The sequence below is a fragment of the Mustelus asterias genome, chromosome 17 (genome assembly GCF_964213995.1).
Source record: "Mustelus asterias chromosome 17, sMusAst1.hap1.1, whole genome shotgun sequence".
Lineage (NCBI taxonomy): Eukaryota > Metazoa > Chordata > Chondrichthyes > Carcharhiniformes > Triakidae > Mustelus > Mustelus asterias.
In genome coordinates this window covers 5,752,327-5,759,199 of record NC_135817.1, presented here as the reverse complement: position 1 = coordinate 5,759,199, position 6,873 = coordinate 5,752,327, and the positions used below count along the sequence as shown (strand labels likewise).

Here is a 6,873-nt window from a genome sequence, read left to right as displayed (position 1 = left end):
TTGATGAGATTAACGACACCATCCTCCTCCAACACTTCTGCCTTGAAGAGTTGAATGAGACAGCACTCAGCTGGCATGATGTTAAACTGTCCTTTCAGGTGGGAAGAGTAGGGGATTCTTTCCTTGAAGCCTGGCCAATATTTATCCCTCAATTCATATCATGAAAACATGAAACGGCATTTGACTTAATTACTGTTTTTGGAAGTTTGTTCTGTTCAAATTGAACACATTACAACAGTGAGTGTAGGGGAAAATAGCTGTAAAGAAGCCAGTGTGGGCCTGGGAATGGCTCAGCTGCCATCTAACGGCATCTTGTTATCGCCTCTTCGGGCAGCTCGAGCTGCTGATAGACTCCAGCCGGCCGCGCACGCGCGCTGCGGCCAGGAAGATGGCGGCCGTGCTGACGGTTGGTGCCGGTTGGAGAGCGTCCGCTTCCCCGTCGAGGAGATGAGGCGGCCGTACCGAGAGGGAGCCCGCTCCAGTGTACGAGCGTCAGCCAGTCAGCACTACTCGGCTTGGCTTCCTGGGGTAAGTGGAGATGGAGCCGGCTGAGGCAGACCTGGAATATCGCGGGGGGGAACAAAAGGGAGAGGGGCGGCGTTTTGGATCAGGATGGGGGGTGGTTAAGAGGGTGAGGAGATGGGGTGGTATGCGGGGGGCATGGCGGCGGGGGGCATGGCGGGGGGGGGGCATGGCGGGGGGGGGGCATGGCGGGGGGGGGGGCATGGCGGGGGGGGGGGGCATGGCGGGGGGGGCATTGCGGGGTGGGTAGGGGAGGGGGCATGGCGGGGGGTAGGGGAGGGGGCATGGTGGGGGGTAGGGGAGGGGGCATGGCGGGGGGCAGGGGAGGGGGCATGGCGGGGGGCAGGGGAGGGGGCATGGCGGGGGGTAGGGGAGGGGGCATGGTGGGGGCATGGCGGGGGGGCGGGGAGGGGGCATGGCGTGGGGAGGGAGGGGGCATGGTGGCGGGGGCATGCTGGGGGCCGGGGGGGGGAGGGGGTGTGCAGGGTGCGCGGGATGGAGGGGGGGGGGTGGAGGAGGTGGAGGTGGGGGCAGGGTGGGTGGGGCGGAGGAGGAGGGCGGCCGGATAGGTGAGGCAGAGGAGCTGGGACGGGGCTGGTTGGGTGCGATTGGGAGCATAGGTAAAAGGGTGAAGATGGGGAGAACCTGGGTGGTAAGAAGCTAATGTTGGGGTGGGAGGCAGTTAAGAGGATCAAGAGGGGAGTAATGGGGTGCGATGGAGTAGATGGCAAGGGGAGAGTGTAAGAAGGTGAAGATGGGGGAGAATGGGAGGGAGGGTGAGGATGTGGGATCGTAAGAGGCTGATGTTGGGTTGGGGGAGGCTAAGAGGGTGTGGGGAGCGTAAGGGGAGAGGGTGAGGATGGGGGGAGAGTGGGACGGAGGGTGAGGATGGGGGAGAGTGGGTTGGAGAGTGAGGATGGGAGAAGAGTGGGTCGGAGGGTGAGGATGGGGCAAGAGTGGGTCGGAGGGTGAGGATGGGGGGAGAGTGGGTCGGAGGGTGAGGATGGGGGAAGAGTGGGTCGGAGGGTGAGGATGGGAGGAGAGTGGGTCGGGTGGGGTGAGGATGGGGGAGAGTGGGTCGGGGGGAGTGAGGATGGGGGGAGAGTGGGTCGGAGGGGGCGAGGATGGAGGCAGAGTGGGTCGGAGGGGGCGAGGATGGAGGCAGAGTGGGTCGGAGGGGGCGAGGATGGGGGGAGAGCGGGTCGGAGGGGGCGAGGATGGGGGGAGAGCGGGTCGGAGGGGGCGAGGATGGGGAGAGCGGGTCGGGGGGGTGGGGGAGAGCGGGTCGGGGGGGTGGGGGAGAGCGGGTCGGGGGGGTGGGGGAGAGCGGGTCGGGGGGGGTGGGGGAGAGCGGGTCGAGGGGGGGGGTGGGGGAGAGCGGGTCGGGGGAGGTGGGGGAGAGCGGGTCGGGGGAGGTGGGGGAGAGCGGGTCGGGGGAGGTGGGGGAGAGCGGGTCGGGGGAGGTGGGGGAGAGCGGGTCGGGGGGGTGGGGGGAGAGCGGGTCGGGGGGGTGGGGGGAGAGCGGGTCGGAGGGGTGGGGGGAGAGCGGGTCGGGGGGGTGGGGGAGAGCGGGTCGGGGGGGGGTGGGGGAGAGCGGGTCGGGGGGGGTGGGGGAGAGCGGGTCGGGGGGGGTGGGGGAGAGCGGGTCGGGGGGGGGTGGGGGAGAGCGGGTCGGGGGGGGGTGGGGGAGAGCGGGTCGGGGGGGGGTGGGGGAGAGCGGGTCGGGGGGGGGGAGCGGGTCGGGGGGGGGGGGTGGGGGAGAGCGGGTCGGGGGGGGGGTGGGGGAGAGTGGGCCGGGACGGGTGGGGGAGCGAGGGCCGGGGCGGGTGGAGGAGTGTGGGTGGGGGAGCGAGGGCCGGGTGGGGCCGGGAGCGTGGGGGATGGTGCGTGGGCTGGGGAGGGGTGTGGGGTGAGCATGGGGTGGGGGGAGAGTGGGGTGTGGGGGAGTGTGGGTCGGGGTGGATGGAGGGAGCGTGGGTCGGGGGGGGTGGAGGGAGCGTGGGTTGGGGGAGTGTGGGTCGGGGGATGGGGGTGAACGTGGGTCGGGGGGTGTGGGGGGGGTCGTGGGGTGGGGGGGCCGTGGGTGGGGGTGAGTGTGGGTCGGGGGGGTGGGGGTGAGCGTGGGTCGGGGGGGTGGGGGTGAGCGTGGGTCGGGGGGGTGGGGGTGAGCGTGGGTCGGGGGGTGGGGGTGTGCGTGGGTCGGGGGGGTGGGGGTGAGCGTGGGTCGGGGGGGTGGGGGTGAGCGTGGGGTGGGGGGGAGCATGGGTCGGGGGGGTTGGGGGAGCGTGGGTCGGGGGATTGGGGGAGCGTGGGTCGGGGGGGTTGGGGGAGCGTGGGTCAGGGGGGTTGGGGGAGCGTGTGTCAGGGGGGTGGGGGTGAGCGTGGGTCAGGGGGGTGGGGGGGTGTGGGTCGGGGAGGTGGGGGGTTGTGGGGTGGGGGGAGCGTGGGTCGGGGTGGGGGAGTGTGGTGGGGGGGATGGGGGAGCGTGGGCCTGGGGGTGGGAGAGCGTGGGCTGGGGTGTGGGGGTGCGGGAGCGTGGGCCCGGGGGGTGGGGGAGGGGGAGCGGGCCGGGGGTTGGGGGAGCGTGGGCCTGGGGGTGGGAGTGCGTGGGCTGGGGTGTGGGGGTACGGGAGCATGGGCCCGGGGGGAGCGGGAGCGGGCCGGGGGTTGGGGTTGGGGGAGCGTGGGCCGGGGGGGGTGGGGGACCGTGGACGAAGATGCAGGAGAAAGGAGGATAGGAGGGTGAGGATTGCGGGAAGAGGAGGATTTGAGGGTGAAGATGGGGGCAGTAGGTTGGGTAGTGGGCTGGGAGGGGCTGTGGTCATGTGGAGGATGGGAGGAAAGAGAGGGTTTGTTGGGTGGGATGTAGGATAGGGGGTAGTGGGGAGGATGTAGGAGGGGACAGGATGGAAGGAGCTGGGGAAGTGTTGGTTGGTAGGGAGGATATTGGGGAGGAGTATTTGGAGGGAAGGGAGGGGGGGTTGTGGCATGAGATGGAGGAGATGGCAGGAAGTGGTGAGGTTGGGGTAGGCACAGTAAGAAGTCTCACAACACCGGGTTAAAGTCCAACAGGTTTATTTGAAATCACGAGCTTTCAGAGCGCTGCTCCTTCATCAAGTGAGGTTGGGATAGTGAAAGTTGAAGGAGGTGGTGAGGGCAAGAGGGACAGAGGTGGCAGGGTGAGGGCTGGGAGGTGGTGACGAATAAGGATAGAGAGTGGTTCTGTGGGGAAGGGGTTTGGAGGGAGGTAGAGGAAGGAGGGAAAGTGCTTAGGGGAGATTTGTGCATGGTTGGATGGGAAGGGTAAGAGGTGCAGAGTGGGTGGGGGGTTAGGGAGGAAAGGGGAGAGTAGAGCAATGTGGTGAGGTTGGGGAGAGGAGTTTATGTGGGCAGTTAGGAGGGTAATGGAATGAGGATGTTGGGTATGGGAACTTAAAAGAGGGGGATAAGATGAAGAGAGGGTCACAAAGTTAGGGACGAGTTGAGGCTTAGGATGGGGTGCAATGTAGCAGGTAAGGTAGTAGCTGGGAATGAAGGAGTGGGAGGGGTAGGAGGAAGAGTGGAGGGACTAAGAGGGGGAAGGCGAGGCTGGGGGTCGGAGGAAGGAAACAGACTGGCAGAGAAGTGGTTCGGGGAGATGCGAATTTGTGCCTGGATAATGAGCTGAATTCAAACAGGAGTTAATGGGGATGAAGGGTATTTGTGGTATGGTGGTGGGAATCAGTCACCTCCAAAGAAAGAAAGCAGAATCTAAGCGGTGGGGGGTGGTGGTGCTTTGGCTGGGTGGAACATAAATGGAGGCATAAACACATTTGAAACACCAAATCAGCTGAGGGTCACAGGTAATAAGCCAAATACTAAGACAGCTGTATTTGACGTACTGCTGATAAGTGAAACCTGTGTCCCTGTACTTTCACTTTTACACAGTGATTTGTTATCTGGACTGCATTGCCCCAACAATTGAAGGGGAAATGTATCAGGCCTATGGGGAAAGAGCAAGGCCTTTGCAAAAATAGGATAGCTGGTTCAGAGAATTAGCATAGGTTACTTTTTTATTTTATTTTTATTTTTTCTATTTTATTTGTTCTTTTGTTACGATGGACCACATCTGTTGGAAGATTCTGTGATTAATTGTGTTCAGTATTAAAATGTGTGTATACATGTACAAAAACCATGAATCAAGTTCAGCACTTAGTGCAATGTTTTTCACTCTTAAAATGAAACTGTCTGGATGGGCAGTTCAGGTTACACAACTGATTAGTTTGTAAACACTTAGTTTGTGACAAATAGAAAGCCACAAATGCCCTGACCTGTGCCAAATGTGGACTTCAGTTTCACTTTCCTCTGCTTTCAAACTAAATACAAAACCACACAGTAAAGCAATGATTTGTTAATTTTTGGAATGTTTCTCTTTGGTTTGGCAACATGCAGTCCATATTTCAGTTGTTTGACGTTATTCTCCTTTACATCAAACACTAAATCCAACAATTGTGTTGAAACATACCATTCTTAAGAATTATGTTAGGATTGAGGGGTTTGGTAAATGGCCAACCACAGAATTAATTATAAGTGCATTCCAGTTAAAGCAGATAATGTTTACCCAGGTCAGCTTCCCTTGAATGCGGCACATGATGGTTTGGAGAATACTATCATTCTCCATCAGTTCTTTCATCCATGTCATGAAAGAGCTTAAAATTTCAGCTTGGTTCAGTTGATTAACTCACCTCAAAGTCACAAAGCTGTAGGTTAAAGTTCTGCTGATGGACTTGAGCAGGTTATTCAGGCTGATGTTTCCGTAGTCCCAATGGAATGTACCATTGACCAAGCTTCCTCCTTTTGGGTGAGAGGCTAACCAAGACTCCTTCTGCCTGTTCAGGTGGATAGAAATTCAATACCCTGATCTCGCCTTCACCCCATTCCCTTGATCACTTCAGCCCCAAGAGCTATATCTAATTTCTTCTGTGGCAGCAAATTCCACACATTCACCACTCTCTGGGTGAAGAAATTTCTCTTCACCTCAGTTCCAAAAGGTTTTACCCCTTATCCTCAAACAACCCCTAGTTCTGGACTCCCACACCATTGGGAGCGTTCTTTCTGAATCTACCCTGTCTAATCCTATGAGAGCCCCTCTCACTCTTCTCAATTCCAATGAATATAATCCTAACCTCATATGACAGTCAAGTACAAGATTTTTAATTTATTGTCTCATATAGATAGGACATCTAATAGTTTAGTAATTCCTGCTGTGTTCTCTACCCTATATATTTCCAGCCATTATTTATTGTAAAATTTTAAAATAAAGATTTTAAAAACTTGTTATCACGATGAAAATTGATATGATACTGTTCTTGTTTCTCTCTTGTGACAAAAAATGTTTTTTTTTCAAGAAAGGAAATTTACACAGCTATTAATGAAATACTTCTTGGTGACAGTGGTCTTGCATCTTTTGTTTTACAAAAGGCTGTGATATATCTGTGGTTTTGAAAATTGTTTTTCATTATATCTAAAATTGTATCTTTCCCTAGGCTTTGCAGCATCTAGATATCATTTTTGAAATTGTTTCACATTCACGCTGGCTATACCGTCACAGTACTTCTGTTTTGCGACCTATTTTACTTTATTCATAATCTAGTTTTAATTTAAACATTGTTTGTCTGAATAGGTTGTGCTTCTCTCTCTTTTGCATCACAAAAGGCTTTTCCAGATTAAATTCTGTTTAATAATGCTGCCATGAAATGCTTTGTGATGTTTTATTATATTAAATGGTGCTATATAAATGCAAGTTGTTGTTTTGACATAATATATCACAAAAAGTGATGGAAATAATTGATCAAATTGGTGATTTTAATCAGAATCTATTTTGCAGATCCCGTGATCTACGTAAGGGTTGATGAAGGACTGGGAACCACGGGCTCTTGAAAATTAATTGAGACAGTGTTGAACCTTGTGTCCCATTTTATTCAGTATAGCCATCAGTGATCAATGATGTGTTGTGTGGTACTGAGAGAAGCAGATTTGGAACAGAAATTTTGTTGTTTGATTTAGCTGGGGCTCACCTTGATCAGTAATTAGCCTGGAGGGAATAGAGTTCGGTGCCATCAAATGTGATATTGGGGCTTTACAAAGGGTGGGTTGAGGGGATGTCATTGTGGTCAGTTTTAAAACTAAAATGGAATCAAGTCAACAATCTATAAATTAATTCACTTCATTATTTAATAAATTTACTAAGCAGCTTTAAACTTAAGGATCGGATGTGTTGCTCTTCTGCTCAAAGATGGGAGAGCATTCCTCTGGCAGCAGAGGATAAATTTCAATAGTTGAAAATATTTGCTATATTGGGTTTGATGTATC

At 55.5% G+C, this 6,873-nt stretch overlaps 1 protein-coding gene across 1 annotated transcript in view; it reads left to right on the top strand.

The window, feature by feature from the left end:
• The first annotated feature begins 373 nt into the window (after positions 1 to 373).
• Positions 374 to 6,873, top strand: part of fndc3a (fibronectin type III domain containing 3A) — a 202,931-nt gene continuing 196,431 nt past the window's right edge. The window contains exon 1 of the mRNA XM_078232183.1: positions 374 to 528. The gene's annotated coding sequence lies outside the window, so the exon portion shown is untranslated. The remainder of the gene's footprint in view (positions 529 to 6,873) is intronic.